The sequence below is a fragment of the Magnolia sinica genome, chromosome 4 (assembly GCF_029962835.1).
Source record: "Magnolia sinica isolate HGM2019 chromosome 4, MsV1, whole genome shotgun sequence".
Lineage (NCBI taxonomy): Eukaryota > Viridiplantae > Streptophyta > Magnoliopsida > Magnoliales > Magnoliaceae > Magnolia > Magnolia sinica.
In genome coordinates, this window is record NC_080576.1 from 74,230,945 (window position 1) to 74,247,731 (window position 16,787).

General features: G+C 42.0%; 1 non-coding gene across 1 annotated transcript; it reads left to right on the forward strand.

Annotated features, from left to right (window-relative positions):
• Positions 1 to 9,389: 9,389 nt before the first annotated feature.
• On the forward strand, positions 9,390 to 9,496 carry LOC131244683 (small nucleolar RNA R71). Its single transcript, XR_009170462.1, has one exon. It is a non-coding gene; the product is annotated as a small nucleolar RNA R71 (small nucleolar RNA).
• Positions 9,497 to 16,787: the final 7,291 nt, after the last annotated feature.

A 16,787-nucleotide genomic window follows, 5' to 3' on the forward strand; every position in this document is an offset into this window, starting at 1 on the left:
TGAAATTAGATTTTGTATATATCGAGGAAGAAGCTAGTGATCTTCCTCCTGATGATATTAACATGGATGATATTTTTGAAGAACTTGAGTCTGATTCTACAAATGATCCAGATTATGAGCCTTCTTCATTTGATGCACATCTGAGTGCATTGGAAGATAAAGTTGAGAATCTAAATGTTAAGATGGAAAACATGTCTGTTGCCCATGATTTACAGTTGAAATATATGCGCAAATATCTTAGGCGCTTGAACAAAGGCATGCATCAACTTGATCCTTCCATTCCTGCTCCTTCATCTGGGTCAGATTAGTATTTGTAAGATTACTAGTTTGTATTAACTTTAGTACTCCTAACTAGTTTTGAGTTTGTCACTCTCTTTAACTTAGCTCAGTCTATGAATTATGTGTATTGCTTATGCTATGTTCTCATATCTTGACTAGTTACCTCTCATATTTCTCATTGAATATTTCTCCTCAGCCATCTATTTTGCGCTTCCTTTGTCCTATTGTGACAAAAAGGGGGGAGTATGGATATTATGGATATGTATATGGATATGGATGTTGTCATGAGGAGGGAGTAGCATTGTATTGTATGGTGTTTTATGAGTATGTTACTCGGGGGGAGTATGTTACTCAGGGGGAGTATGTGCAAAGGTGTGAGCAGAGGTGTTTACAAGTCTGCAGGATGCCAGTTGATAACAACTGGTGCATGATTCTTTAATCAGATATTCTGTGTTATGTAACATATCTTGAAAGTGTATTTTGTCACTAATTTGACAAAGGGGGGGATTGTAAGTGCTATAGTTTATAGCCCTGTTTGTTATCAAATTTGTGGTGGCAAAGACACTGTTATGAACCTTGCATCTGTGAAGAACAATGCTCTACTCAAGATCAACTTAGTTTGACAAGCACTATTCACAAGTCAAAAATCTCAAGAAGCTTTCAAGTTCAATCTCAATCTCAAAAACCTCTCAAGTTTAAACGACATCAAGACTTCAAGCTCCATTACTTTCAAAGGTCACTCGTCACTAAAGTTTCAATGTCCTTACTTCACTATTGAGGTATGACTAACCTTAGGTTGACCTTTAGAGTAGGCCATTTTGGATACATAATTCATATGTTTTATATAAGTGAGTTTGGTCTGTTCTATGACTAGTCCTGGACTTTGTTCGACTAATCCTAGCACTGCTTCGACCTGTCTAAAAATTTCCTGGATCAGTCGTAAGTTTGTTACAAAATTCGAAAATTTTTTGTTAGTCTTCAACTAGTCCTTGGGACTATTCGACCAGTAGTAGGAACAGTGTCGACTGCATCTTCGACCAGTCGTAGACCTACGACTCAAAGAACAACATTAAAATTCAGCCACCTACGACTAGTGTTCACACCCTAAGTATAGGGTTGTGATGTAGTAATAAACTCGGTAAGACCGAGGTCGAATCCACAGGGACTGATACCTGTACGTTATCTGAAACCAAGTAGAATTAGAACTAGACTAAGATGTGATCGAAACCAAATAGAGTTTAAGGAATAATTGTGGAATAATTATCTAAAACTTTAAAGAATTCTGAGGAAGGGAACTAGGGATTCAGAGGATCCACTTGTAGAGATCAGGGAGATCTTATACTTGTATCAGGGATTATGGAATTTTAACTGAACTTCCTTTGATATAGTTGTCAAGAAGTAAAAGGTATATGAATTAGAATGGATTCCATCATCAAACCATGCCCAGGAGACAGAGCAAACAACAGAATTAGACTAATTACCAACCAATCAACAATGCATGGAAGTTAGGAAGGATTTCGCCATCTGACCATGCCCAGGGGACTATGGTGAACAACAGGGCTTCCTGACGTCATGAACATCAAAAGGAAAAAGAAATACTCAAAATCATCGCAGATCCATTGTAATTTCAGTCACAACAAACCCTTAAAAATAACTGAAAGTATTCTTTTTAATTTGAACAAAAATCAATATCAGTCCATCAAAACAATAGGCATAAGCAAAGTTTCTCCCATCAGACTACAAGCTTCACCTCTTAGCCCTAGCTAAGAGGTTTAGCCACACATGGATGGCCTGAACTCAAAACAAGTGATAATAGAAAAAAGAAGAAAGAAAAGAACAAGAGGGAAAGGAACAAAAAAAACCAGCTTACGACCTTCTTCCCACGCTGCCTGACTTTCTCTCTCACCTTCCTTTGTCTGCTCCACCGTCCCTTCCTTCAATACCCAACAGTGCCTCTCATGATTCAGCAGCCCACGGCTCCAGCTTCCCTTTCACGTCCAACCGACCACCAAGCTAACCCGCTTTTTCCCAGCCGTGCACTCCTCTCTTGTTCCAGCCACCCGCACCTTCACGTTTCTTCCTTTTCTTCCTTCCTTCCAAGCCAACCCCTCCAAGAATACCCACGGCCAAACTCCTCCTCCTTATAGTCCTCTCCCCCCCCCCCCCCCAGGAGAGGGAGTTACGCACTCCTCTTTACGCAGCCAGGCGCTGCAGCAGCGTGCGCAACAGCAGAAAACGCAAGAGGCACTTGCGTTTGGATTGAAATTTTGGACGACTGATCGTCCAAACTCGGAATCTGACTTCTTGGAGGGGGTCAGGACCACCTGATCGAGCATGCGGACGGTCCGGATCATGGATCCGACCGTCCCCTTGATCACGGACGCAGGGCCTGCGAAAAGTAGAGCACGCTGACATGTTCGGTGGGCCCTGCAGATATGTTTTTGGATCAATCAACCCCGTTCATTGTATTCAGCTCGAAAAATTAGATGAAAACGGATAGTTTTTGACTGGATTTGGTGTGGCATACTGAGCTTTTCATTCGGCCGTCCATCCCAAGTTTGAACATAGATGTTTTGTGATCGGGCACATGGGACCAAAGATTCATCATGAATGTGGTAGTACCCATCTTATGGACACAATGAGTGGTCCAAATCGTATCTTTGTATGATAGGTGAGCCCCACTACCGCAAAATAGACGGACAGCGGCGGACGCTGTTTCCGTCTTTGAGTTGGAGACGATGGAGTCGGTCAGCGTTTGCTGACCAACTTTTGGATCTTTTGTTGTACGCTCGATGCACCTATATAACATGTACATGCACTACCTGTATGGGTTCCCCAGAGATGTTTGTGAGAAATCTACTCCGTCCATCCATTCTGCCATATCATTTAAACTGTCTAGAACAATTTTGAAGCATATCCGGATATCAGGCGGCCCCCATATAATGATTAAGGGGGCTGATCTATCCGTTGGGCCACTTCCACAGTGATCCAGGAGCTGAAATTTTACGTGTACGGTTCATTTATGGTCCTCAGGCCACGTATGAAGTTTCGAACTGATCAGATGGTGGGAACCGTATGATCTTGCATTCTGGACACTTTTCAGGCCACTTGAGCTTCAATTCCTCGATTTTCTTGGGTCCCTGATGTGTAATTCTGTTGATCTTGCGTCTCTAGAGTCCGTCCCATGCTTTGGTGTCATTAGAGCGTTAAGTCCATGCTTTAAGCACCCTTTTCGGTCCAGGCTCGTACATACACTCTGCATTACAAACACGATTAATCAGGCCAATAAGCGGTATCATGCCTGTAAATCTATGCAACAACTGGGTCTGATATGCAATATTTGACCCTCAACACAATCCCCAACCAGCATTTTGTTAGTCCCGACCAAAGTATGCGAAAAATAAGTTGAGAATTACAGAACAATTTTTTATGAACTCGAGCGGTTTTTGGAAAAACAATCCATATACTAAATTTTTAGATTCATGACTGTTGGATATTACTTTCTCCTAGACTCCAGCGCACGGTAAACTTCATAATCAAGTTCAAAGTATTATTCCATTAATTAGAAAAATTCTAACCATTGAGATCTATGAATGTATAGTCTAATCTCGACTTGTTAATATTAAGATTCACCTCGATATTTAAGGATATCATTGGTAACAACTAAGAGAATTCACGATAACTCAACTTGGCTTACACATTATCTTTTTATTCTTTTAATTTTTTGATTTTTTCATTAGAAGTAACGCCAAGAAGAGGGATCAGATCCTCACCTATAGGGAGCAAACCTAAGGTAAAGACTGTACACCCATCTTTTTCACATATCATTCATGGGGAATCGAATCCTCACCTATAGGGAGCAAACCTATGGTAAAGATTGTTCGCTCAATCTATTCGATTTCTCAAGTTGGTTCCTTTCATATTTAGTGATTACCAAGTTAATCCTTTAATATCGAACTGAAACCTTAATATGCAAGCGAGATGTGTCCTGGAATTCATGACTCAATCAATGTTTACAAATTCTAATAATGGATTAACAATTCAAACTTAGATGTGAAATTTAATAGATGACTGAATCCAAGAGTCATGAAGTACCAACATCACGCATCTTGAAATTCTAAGTGCCCTAGATGGCCTGTCATCGTAGGTGCTCTCAATTGCATTTAGCGTATGCAACAAGCCTTTAAACCCTAGGTTGCCCCTAGTGGACGAGTTGTAATCTCGTGAGGGTTTGCAGTAATGTTACCCACAAACATTGAACTAACTAACTAAGAAAAATGAAAATGAATTGCCTCCCAGGAGCGCTAAGTTTACCGTCTTCAGCCAGACAAATAAAGCAACTACCCTAGTCCTATGAAAGCGATAAACCTACCTATACCTCCATCAGACTAGGAGATCAATCCTGGTAAACAGGATCAGTCAGAGGCATGGACATGTCCTCTGAATCAAATTTCTCGACAAATGGTTTCAATCGATGGCCATTGACTTTAAACTCCTTACCATTGTCGGGATCTCTTATCTCAACGGCCCCATGAGGAAAAACAGTAACAACAATGTAAGGGCCGGTCCAACGAGATCGAAGCTTACCCGGAAAGAGATGTAATCGAGAATTGTACAAAAGGACCTTCTGACCAGGCGTGAATGATTTTCGTAAAATGTGTTGGTCATGAAATGCTTTCATCTTGTCCTTGTAAATTCTCGCATTATCGTACGCATCATTCCGGATTTCCTCAAGTTCATTCAATTGAAGTTTGCGTAGCGAGCCAGCGTTGTCAAGATTAAAATTAAGCTTTTTGATCGCCCAGTATGCTTTATGTTCCAGCTCCACAGGCAAGTGACAAGCCTTCCCGTAGACAAGTCTAAAGGGAGACATTCCAATAGGGGTTTTAAATGCAGTACGGTATGCCCATAAGGCATCGGTCAATCGAATTGACCAATCCTTACGATCAGGGTTGACCGTCTTCTCCAAGATGTGTTTAATTTCCCTATTAGAAATCTCGGCTTGCCCACTTGTCTGTGGATGGTATGGGGTGCTCACCTTATGAGAGATACCGTATTTCTTCATTAAGCTCTCAAATGGTTTATTACAAAAGTGTGAGCCCCCATCACTAATGATGGCTCGAGGCGTTCCGAATCGAGAAAGAATGTTTTCTTTTAGGAATTTAATGACCGTGCGATGGTCATTCTTTCGACACGGAATCGCTTCGACCCATTTAGTGACATAATCCACGGCGAGCAAAATATACAGATTCCCAAACGATTGGGGGAATGGTCCCATGAAATCGATGCCCCAGCAATCAAATGCTTCAATGATAAGGATGGGATTCAAAGGCATCATATTTCGACGGGACAATGCTCCCAATTTCTGACAACGCTCACAAGCTTTGCAAAACTCATGAGTGTCCCTAAACATAGTAGGCCAGTAAAAGCCACACTGCAGAATCTTGGCCGTGGTCTTTTTAGCAGAAAAGTGACCACCACAGGCCTGTGAGTGACAGAAGGAGATGACGCTTTGATGCTCATCGTCTGGTACACATCTCCTTAGGATTTGGTCTGGGCAATATTTAAATAAGTAAGGATCATCCCAGAAAAAGTTGCGCACCTCGGTGAAGAATTTCTTCTTATCTTGCACAGTCCACTGTGTCGGTATGGCACTTGTAGCAAGATAATTAGCAATATCAGCGAACCAAGGTGAATGGGAGACTCGGAACAGTTGTTCATCAAAGAACATGTCGTTGATATGAGTCGCCTCAAGGGAATCAGATGTATTAAGGCGAGAAAGGTGATCGGCCACTACGTTCTCTACTCCCTTTTTATCTTTAATTTCCAAATCAAATTCTTGGAGTAGAAGGATCCATCGTATCAAACGGGGCTTAGAATCATTCTTAGAAAGAAGATACTTAAGTGCCGCATGATCTGTGTAGATAATGATCTTGGATCCGATCAAGTAGGACCTAAATTTGTCCAAAGCGAACACTACAGCTAAGAGTTCCTTTTCCGTAGTCGAGTAGTTCACCTGGGCAGAATTTAAAGTTCTACTTGCGTAATGAATGACGTAGGGCCGCTTATCTTTTCTCTGGCCTAGGACCGCTCCAAGAGCATAATCAGAAGCGTCGCACATAAGCTCAAAAGGAAGGCTCCAGTCGGGTGGCTGCATGATAGGTGCAGTGGTTAACGTGCCCTTAAGCTTGGTGAAAGCTTCCTGGCATTGCTCAGTCCACTCGTACGGAGCATCCTTTTGAAGAAGAGTGCATAAAGGACGAGAGAGGAGACTAAAGTCCTTTATGAATCGCCTGTAAAATCCTGCGTGTCCTAAGAAGGATCGCACATCTCTGATGTTCTTGGGTGGGGGTAGGTTAGAGATAAGATCGATTTTTGCCTTATCTACCTCGATTCCCTTGGACGAGATGATATGCCCAAGGACTATTCCCTTCTGAACCATGAAATGGCACTTCTCTCAATTAAGTATCAAGTTCTTTTCTTCACATCTTTTCAACACACATTTAAGACTTTCCAAGCACTTGCTGAAAGATGGAACGTAAACAGAGAAATCGTCCATGAAGACCTCTAGATATTGCCCTACCATATCAGAAAAGATACTAAGCATACATCGCTGAAAGGTGGCAGGGGCATTACATAGTCCGAATGGCATCCTTCGATAGGCAAAGGTGCCGTAGGGACATGTAAATGTGGTCTTTTCCTGGTCTTCAGGGGCTATCTCTATCTGGTTGTAGCCCAAATACCCGTCAAGAAAACTGTAATAGGAATGACCAGCTAACCTTTCCAGGATCTGATCAATGAATGGTAAAGGAAAGTGGTCTTTCCTCGTGACGGTATTCAACTTTCTGTAGTCAATGCACATTCTCCAACCAGTAGTGACTCTAGTTGGCACGAGTTCATTATTAGCATTGGCTACGATGGTGATTCCGGACTTCTTAGGGACCACTTGAGTTGGACTCACCCATTGACTATCAGATATAGGGTATATAATTCCCACGTCCAATAGTTTAAGAACCTCGGCTTTAACCACTTCCTTCATGTTTGGATTTAGTATACATTGTGGTTGCCGAGCGATTTTTGCATTATCCTCAAGATATATGCGGTGAGTACAAATCGAGGGATCGATTCCCTTGAGGTCCGCTATCGTCCATCTCAGGGCTCATTTATGCTCAATGAGAGTAGATATGAGCATACTCTCATGTTCTTTCTCCAGGTGGGTAGAGATCACCACCGGATATGTCTCATCTTGACCTAAATAGGCATATTTCAAATCAGATGGCAAAGGTTTCAGGTCAAGCTTCGGTGGCTTGAGGTTAGACGGTAGAGGCACTACATCGGTTTGTGGTAATTCTTCAAATTGTGGCCTCCACCGGTTAACTTCAAGTACCGGTGCAGTATCAAGCAAGGCACACGTCTCCCTAATCATGTCATCATCAAAATCATGGGAGTGGGCCAGGCGCATCTCTAGATGGTCGGAGGATAAGGTCAGCGGTGTCGTATCTTCCACGAAAGAGTCAATCATGTTAATGTCGTGGAAATCGTCATCATCCTCTGAGTTGCTGCCGTTATTGAAAAAAATGTTTGACTCCAATGTCAAATTTCCAAAAGACATAGTCATGACACCATTCCTGCAATTGATAATTGCATTTGACGTGGCAAGGAATGGGCGACCAAGAATGACGGGAATCTGAGTGCTCATGTTATTGATGGGTTCGGTGTCCAGGATGATAAAATCTACAGGGTAGTAAAATCTATCGACCTGGACTAACACATCCTCAATTATCCCTCTTGGTACACGAACAGAGTGATCAGCAAGTTGTAGTGTGGTTAGGGTGGGTTTTAATTCACCCAAACCTAACTGTTTGTATACCGAGTAGGGAATCAAATTGACGCTCGCTCCTAAGTCAAGAAGTGCGTGATCAATTCGATGGTTCCCGATTACACATGATATGGTTGGGCTACCGGGATCCTTGAATTTCTGTGGCACGTCTTGCTTCAGGATGGCACTCACTTTCTCAGTCAAGAAGATTTTCTTTTGAATAATTTTTCGTCTTTTGGTCGTGCATAAGTCTTTCAGGAATTTGGCATATGAAGGTATCTGTTTAACGACATCAAGTAGAGGAATGTTGACTTTCACCTGTTTCAACACCTCTAGGATATCCTGAGAGTTAGAGAGAGGTTTTGGTGAAACCAACCGTTGGGGGAATGGAGCAACTGGCTTCTCTAGAAGTTCCAGTTCTACTTTTTGTGGGGCATCACTAGATCCATCATTGTTGTCCTCTTCTGGTTCTTGAGGCTTTTCGGGCCTAACCGGAAGAGTTTTATCAATGATCTTCCCACTCCTAAGAGTGGTGATGGATTTAGCATGCCCCATCTGATTTGAAGAGCTGGGATCATTATTCTCGTACTGCGGTTTAGGATTGGGGAGAGGTTGTGCAGGAAGCATCCCCTTTTCTATAACCGTCATACGAGAATCTATCTTTTGCATAAAATCTGTAATTCCCCGCATTGCCTAAGCCAGTTCTTATATGGGATTTTGAACCGGTTCCTCTTGAGGTTTCACTTGATGTGGATTTTGATTGAAGAAACCTGGAGGGGTCGCCGTTTGTCCATTCCTCCAACTAAAGTTTGGATGATTTTTCCAGCCAGGATTGTATGTATTGGAATTAGGTCCAGTAAAAGGTCTTTGATAGTTGTTTATGGCATTGGCTTGTTCATTCAACACTCCTCGAAAGGCGGGTATTGTAGGACAGTTTTCAGTTGTGTGAATGTTGCAATCACAGATGCCGCAAACAATTTCATTGACATTATCCTTCTTTCCTTCCATGGCCTCAACTTTCCTTATAAGCGTAGTCACTTTACACTTGAGATCATCCTCTTCTTTCAAGAGATATAATCCACCTTTCTCCTTTAATTGAGTTGGCCTAGACGTGGTGTTCGACTTTGGGTAATAGTCCCAAGATTGTGTTTTTTCAGCCAAACTGTCGAGGTAGTCCCATACCTCGTCGACATCTTTATTAATGAACTCTCCATTACACATTGTCTCGACCATTTGGCGCATGGAAGATGTCAGTCCATCGTAGAAAAAATTTGTAATGCGCCACGTTTTAAATCCGTGTTGTGGGCATGAACTGACCAAATCTTTGAATCTTTCCCAACATTGGAAGAATGTTTCATCTTCCTTTTGGGCAAAGTTCATGATTGCTTTTCTGAGGGTAATCGTTTTATGATGTGGGAAGAATTTTTTTATGAATTCCCTCTGCATGTCGTTCCATGTGTCAATGGATCTAGGACGCAGTGAATGTAACCACGTCTTAGCTTTCTCTTTTAAGGAAAAAGGAAAGAGTTTCAGCCTAATTGTATCCTCAGATACATTAGGAAAACATAATGTAGCTATAATCTCATCGAACTCTTTCAAATGTAAATATGGACTCTCTGATTCAAGTCCATGGAATTTGGGAAGGAGTTGGATAACTCCTGGCTTGATGTCCATTTGTTCTGTGTTTTCAGGAAAAATCATGCATGAGGGCGTACTCACTCCCGCCGATTGTAGATAATCTCGTAGAGTACGAGGCGGGGGTGCCTATTGCACCTCATTCTCATCTTGGGTATCCTCCACCCTAGGTAGAAGTAGAGGAGGTTGGTCTTCAGCCATAACTTCACTTAACTCAGGGGATTTCGAGTGGTGTCTAGTCCTGCGATGGATAGTCAACCCCTCAACCAATCCTCCTTCAGTCAAGAGACGTCGAGTGTTGTCACGGGCCCACTTGGGCATGAAAACACTCGCAGCCCTTAATTAAAAACCTAATCCTAAGAAAGGAAAAGAAAATCTAGAAAGAAAGAGAGAGTTGGAAAGAAATTACCAAATTGGAGTCCTGAGTTAAAACCTGCAAAATAAAATAAAATAAGTTAGATTCTAAAAGAAGAGGAACAATCCTTTAAAATAAAGGTAGCAGTAAACTAATTTCTAAAAGAAAGTGAAAACTTCTAAAATGAATTAGGAAAGTCCTAAACTAGAAAGTAAATTACTAAAAGAGAACTGAAAAATAGGAAGTAGAGAAGGAGCTTACCGAATTAGAAATTTCTATTTTAAAGGCCTACAAAATAGGAAGGTTAGTTTCTAAACAAAAATTCTAAAAATAAATTAGGAAACAAATTAGATTTTAAAAGAGTTAAAATTAGAAAGTTACTAGAATAAAAATAGAAAGTTAATTTCTAAAAAGGGAAAGAAATAACCTAATTTCTAAAAATAAACTATTTCCTACAGAAGGGAGGATACTAGAATTTAGAAAATTTCTAAAATTTAAACCCTAATTCTAAAAATAAGAAAAAGTAGAGAGATAAGGAAGGAATTACCAATTGAGAAACTTATGTCAAGATCCTATAAAACAGGAAACAAGTTAGTTTTGAACTCAAATAAAAATAAATAAATAAAAAAACTAAGGTTAGTAAAATCCTAATCTTAAACTAATCCTAAAACCAATTAATTTCAGAGAATCGTAACCGTCAGTCCCAGGCAACGGCGCCAAAAACTTGTTCACACCCCAAGTATAGGGTTGTGATGTAGTAATAAACTCGGCAAGACCGAGGTCGAATCCACAGGGACTGATACCTGTACGTTATCTGAAACCAAGTAGAACTAGAACTAGACTAAGATGTGATCTAAACCAAATAGAGTTTAAGGAATAATTGTGGAATAATTATCTAAAACTTTAAAGAATTCTGAGGAAGGGAACTAGGTATTCAGAGGATCCACTTGTAGAGATCAGGGAGATCTTATGCTTGTATCAGGGATTATGGAATTTTAACTGAACTTCCTTTGATATAGTTGTCTAGAAGTAAAAGGTATATGAATTAGAATGGATTCCATCATCAAACCATGCCCAGGAGACAAAGCAAACAACAGAATTAGACTAATTACCAACCAATCAACAATGCATGAAAGTTAGGAAGGATTTCGCCATCCGACCATGCCTAGGGGACTATGGTGAACAACAGGGCTTCCTGACGTCATGAACATCAAAAGGAAAAAGAAATACTCAAAATCATCGCAAATCCATTGTAATTTCAGTCACAACAAACCCTTAAAAATAACTGAAAGTATTCTTTTTAATTTGAACAAAAATCAATATCAGTCCATCAAAACAATAGGCATAAGCAAAGTTTCTCCCATCAGACTACAAGCTTCACCTCTTAGCCCTAGCTAAAAGGTTTAGCCACACATGGATGGCCTGAACTCAAAACAAGTGATAATAGAAAAAAGAAAAAAGAAAAGAACAAGAGGGAAAGGAACAAAAAAAACCAGCTTACGTCCTTCTTCCCACGTTGCCTGACTTTCTCTCTCACCTTCCTTTGTCTGCTCCACCGTCCCTTCCTTCAATACCCAGCAGTGCCTCTCATGATTCAGCAGCCCACGGCTCCAGCTTCCCTTTCACGTCCAGCCGACCACCAAGCTAACCCGCTTTTTCCCAGCCGTGCACTCCTCTCTCGTTCCAGCCACCCGCACCTTCACGTTTCTTCCTTTTCTTCCTTCCTTCAAAGCCAACCCCTCCAAGAATACCCCCTCCCTCTCACAGCTGCCTCCTCCTTATAGTCCTCTCGCCCCCCCCAGGAGAGGGAGTTACGCACTCCTCTTTACGCAGCCAGGCGCTGCAGCAGCGTGCGCAGCAGCAGAAACGCAAAAGGCACTTGCGTTTGGATTGAAATTTTGGACGACTGATCGTCCAAAATCGGAATCTGACTTCTTGGTGGGGGTCAGGACCACCTGATTGAGCATGCGGACGGTCCGGATCATGGATCCGACCGTGCCCTTGATCACAGAACAGCCCACAGCGTCCGGTTTTCACGGACGCAGGGCCTGCGAAAAGCAGAGCACGCTGACATGTTCGGTGGGCCCTGCAGAGATGTTTTTGGATCAATCAACCCCGTTCATTGTATTCAGCTCGAAAAATTAGATGAAAACGGATAGTTTTTGACTGGATTTGGTGTGGCATACTGAGCTTTTCATTCGGCCGTCCATCCCAAGTTTGAACATAGATGTTTTGTGATCGGGCACATGGGACCAAAGATTCATCATGAATGTGGTAGTACCCATCTTATGGACACAATGAGCGGTCCAGATCGTATCTTTGTATGATAGGTGAGCCCCACTACCGCAAAACAGACGGACAGCGGCGGACGCTGTTTCCGTCTTTGAGTTGGAGACGATGGAGTCGGTCAGCGTTTGCTGACCGACTTTTGGATCTTTTGTTGTACGCCCGGTGCACCTGTATAACATGTACATGCACTACCTGTATGGGTTCCCCAGAGATGTTTGTGAGAAATCTACTCCGTCCATCCATTCTACCATATCATTTAAACTGTCTAGAACAATTTTGAAGCATATCCGGATATCAGGCGGGCCCCACATAATGATTAAGGGGGCTGATCTGTCCGTTGGGCCACTTCCACAGTGATCCAGGAGCTGAAATTTTACGTGTACGGTTCATTTATGGTCCTCAGGCCACGTATGAAGTTTCGAACTGATCAGATGGTAGGAACCGTATGATCTTGCATTCTGGACACTTTTCAGGCCACTTGAGCTTCAATTCCTCGATTTTCTTGGGTCCCTGATGTGTAATTCTGTTGATCTTGGGTCTCTGGAGTCCGTCCCATGCTTTAGTATCATTAGAGCGTTAAGTCCATGCTTTAAGCACCCTTTTCGGTCCAGGCTCGTACATACACTCTGCATTACAAACACGATTAATCAGGCCAATAAGCGGTATCATGCGTGTAAATCTATGCAACAACTGGGTCTGATATGCAATATTTGACCCTCAACAACTAGTCAAAGGGATCCTATGACCAGTCGAAGAAGACCTACGACCAGTCGAAGGAGACCTACGACTAGTCGTGAAACTGTCAAATCTTATCGTGCCCAAATTTTTAAATATCTGTTGGTTCTACGACCAGTCGTAGAGGTCCTTAAACTAGTCAAAGACGTGATTTTGTTCACCTATAAATAGAGCACGAATCTCAGAATAAAATAAGCAATTCAAGTTAATTTAATTCGGTCTTCTGAGAGATAAGTCGGTGCTCCATTTAAGCTAAGTGTGCATATTTAATATTCTCTTTCTTTAGCTTTATTAATTGATTTTGTTTCTTACATTCCAATCTAATCTGAAAAGTGGAATTGTGTTTTCCTTTTTCTGGAATCAAAATCAATTATAGCTAACCCTTTTATTTTAATTTAAAATCTATTAGAACTTGTAAGCATTATAAAGTGAGTATTGGACATTGAACTTTGGCATTCAAATCTCTACTCTGACTTGGTTCTTCTAGGCTGCTATAATGAAGGAGAAAATCAGGTATTTTACAATTTGTATAATTTACATTGTTTGGTTTTATTTGAGGTTAAGCCAGAAAAATCTCAAAGTTGTTGGTTATCTAAGGAGAGCCAGAAAACTCAGAAGTGAGGGTTTTTGAATTGTGTAAGCCCTTTAAAAAAAAAAAAACACAATTGTGAAGGTTTTGGGTGAACCTGTGAAAACCTATTTGATAGTGAACGCTAATATCCCCTGTGTGAGGATATTAGGAGTGGAGTAGCATTCTGTGTGGCTGTTGTTTAACAGTTGGTGAACACACAGGTGAACCATTATAATTCTTTGTGTTGTGGATGTGTGATTTATATTTCCTATCTTTTATCATTCAGAATTGTGGAATGTATGTGTGGATGTGAATGTTGTAAATTTTACATTTCAAGCACAGTGGGGAATGTTGTAATAATTTAGATTTACATTTCAGCATTATATTTTTGCTGTCTCTTTATTACTCTGAGCTTCAGTTTCTCTATTTGTTCTAGTAAGGTTGCCCTGCCATTTTTATGGTGCATGGTTGTCCTTAGAACAGTCAATATTTTGAGCTAGCATTCAGCAGTGTGAATTAATTTATTTATTCAGTTCTATGTTTCTATATTTCCGCTCTATTTATCTTAAAATTTGGCATAGTCCTATTCACCCCCCCTCTAGGACATATAGCTTGGCCATTTCAATGGGCACTTCGGATACAATACATCGAGGCGGGCCCTGCACATATCAAATGGGCCCCAACAGATGGATAGTGTGCCTGCTATACTCACATTAAGGTGGGTCGTATAAGTGGATGACATAGATGAAATACATACATCATGGTGGACCCTGCAATTGTACGACAGATGGGCCCGTCGATCAAGGTCGGGCGGTGTGGATGAATCACATCCATCAAGGTGGGACTAGCAGATGGAGGGCATAGACATAAAATACATACATCATGGTGGAGTCCACATCACCATCCAAATTGTCCAGCACTATCTGGACGGTGTGGATAATAATACATATATCAAGGTGGTCCACCATCCAGATGTTGGACGCATGGATAAGGCACATACATCATATCAGGGCCCCACAGCACCGTGTATGGTGTAGATAAATCACATAGATTATGGTGGGTCCACGTCCACATAGCTAGACGGCTTGGATAAACAGATGGATGGCGTGGAGAACACATACATCGTGGCGTGCCCCACGTCCTGAGATGGATGGGCGGCAGGGATAAGATACATATATCACGTGGGCCCCCATAGAGATGGACGGCATAGATGAAACATATATATCACGCTGGTCCACCGTCCAGTCATCTGGACGGTGGAATAAAACACATACATCACGGTATGGCCCACACATCACAAACACCCCCATCGTCCAGATGGACAGTGGGATGAAACACATACAATGGTGGGACCCTCATAACTTGGTGACGTCACCCATTACATAACTGGTGTGCGGTGGGCCATTTTAATGAAATTCTCAATCAGCAGGTGGGTCCCACGTGGGCCCACCATGACATTATATATTTAATATATATGTAATGTATTATATTATACAATGTTATTTATTTATTATTTTATATATATATATATATATATATATATATATAACAACCAGCCTAGCATCCAGCGTCCTGGACAGACGGACTGGATGCAAGGCATGGGTATTGATGCAGGCCCACGTGTGGGATGGATTCCCACCGTCCAAGCAATGGACGGTGAGGATATGAAATATATGCATCACGTGTGGCCCCACACGGATGAACGGCTTGGATATAAGGATCATACCCTTTACAGGGCTATACACCAGCCAATCCATCCAGCTATATTGGACGGTGAATAATGTCATACATCAAGGTGGGTCCACACATGTGGGACCCACCAGCTTTTACATTAAGATGATATTTATGTTTTCTTCTTCATACGATCCAGCAGCAGAGGCTGCTGGACGTCCCTTGGATGAACGGTATGGACGTAATACGTCTATTAAGGTGGGGTTCACGTACATGTGGCTCACCAACCAAATACGTCAAGGAGGCCCCACGTACACGTGGGCCACTAATGGATGGTGTGGATCTAATCCATTCATGGGCCGCAAGGGGAAAAGAGACAGAGAAAGATAAAGAGATGTAAGGCAGGGGAGCTCCACCACTATGATCTCCCCTTTGCAAGATATAACGCATACATCAATTGGGTCCCACCACAAGTGGGTCCTCAAATAGAAATTAATCAAATCAAATCCAAAAAAAAAGACACTCACCTTTGATCATGGACTTCTCCTTCCATCAACGTATTCTAGAGCTCTAATGGTTGAGATTCAATGGTTGAGATGGTCTTCGGAGGGTGGGATTGGATGGTAGGAAGTGGGCCACACTAGCTTCTCTCCATGGGAGGCTCTTTTGCTTGGACGGTTTCTTGCTTGGAGAATGAGAGAGAGAAGTGATGGAAGAGAAGTGATGGGAGAGATGAATGGTGGAGTGACATGAGAGGTAAGGGGCTTGATGACTTTAGGGTACATGTGTAAGAGAGAGGTAAGGGTAGGGTATGGGTTGCTTGTACTTGACTTTGATTGATGGATGATATTTGATGTGATTGATGGGACATTCTCTTGGGATTTGCAATGCATGACATTTTTCTTGAAATGAACGCGGTCCCATATCTTCTGGCCTGGGATCGCCTCGACACATGAGGCGCGGCATTAGAACCGCGCCGACGGCGCAGTCGTAGGGGTATAGGTTTCGAGTCGAGTCGACTCTAATATGCAGGACTCGGCTTAGGATCGCGGGCAAATATCGGATACAGGTCGAGGGTTGTCAAAATTTGACCAGAAGAGCCGCGGTAGCCTATGGGACAATACAAGCTAAGACACGGGTCTTACAAAATGCTTAGACGGTCCTCTCTTGGATTACTTGGAAAATGGTAGTGAGAATGAGAGGGGAGAGGGTATTGTAAGAGGAGGTGACATGGAGGGTATGGGCTTTGTTGACTTATGGGGGCATGAGATGGCATGGGGTATGGGTTGCCTTGACTTGTTGGTAAGAAAGGGATAAGATAGGCATGGGTTCATTTAACTTAGTGAAGAGAGAGGTATGGGTGAGGGATGTGTTATACTTGATTGATTGATATGATGTTTGGGTAGAAATTCTCTCGGGATTCGCAATGCGCG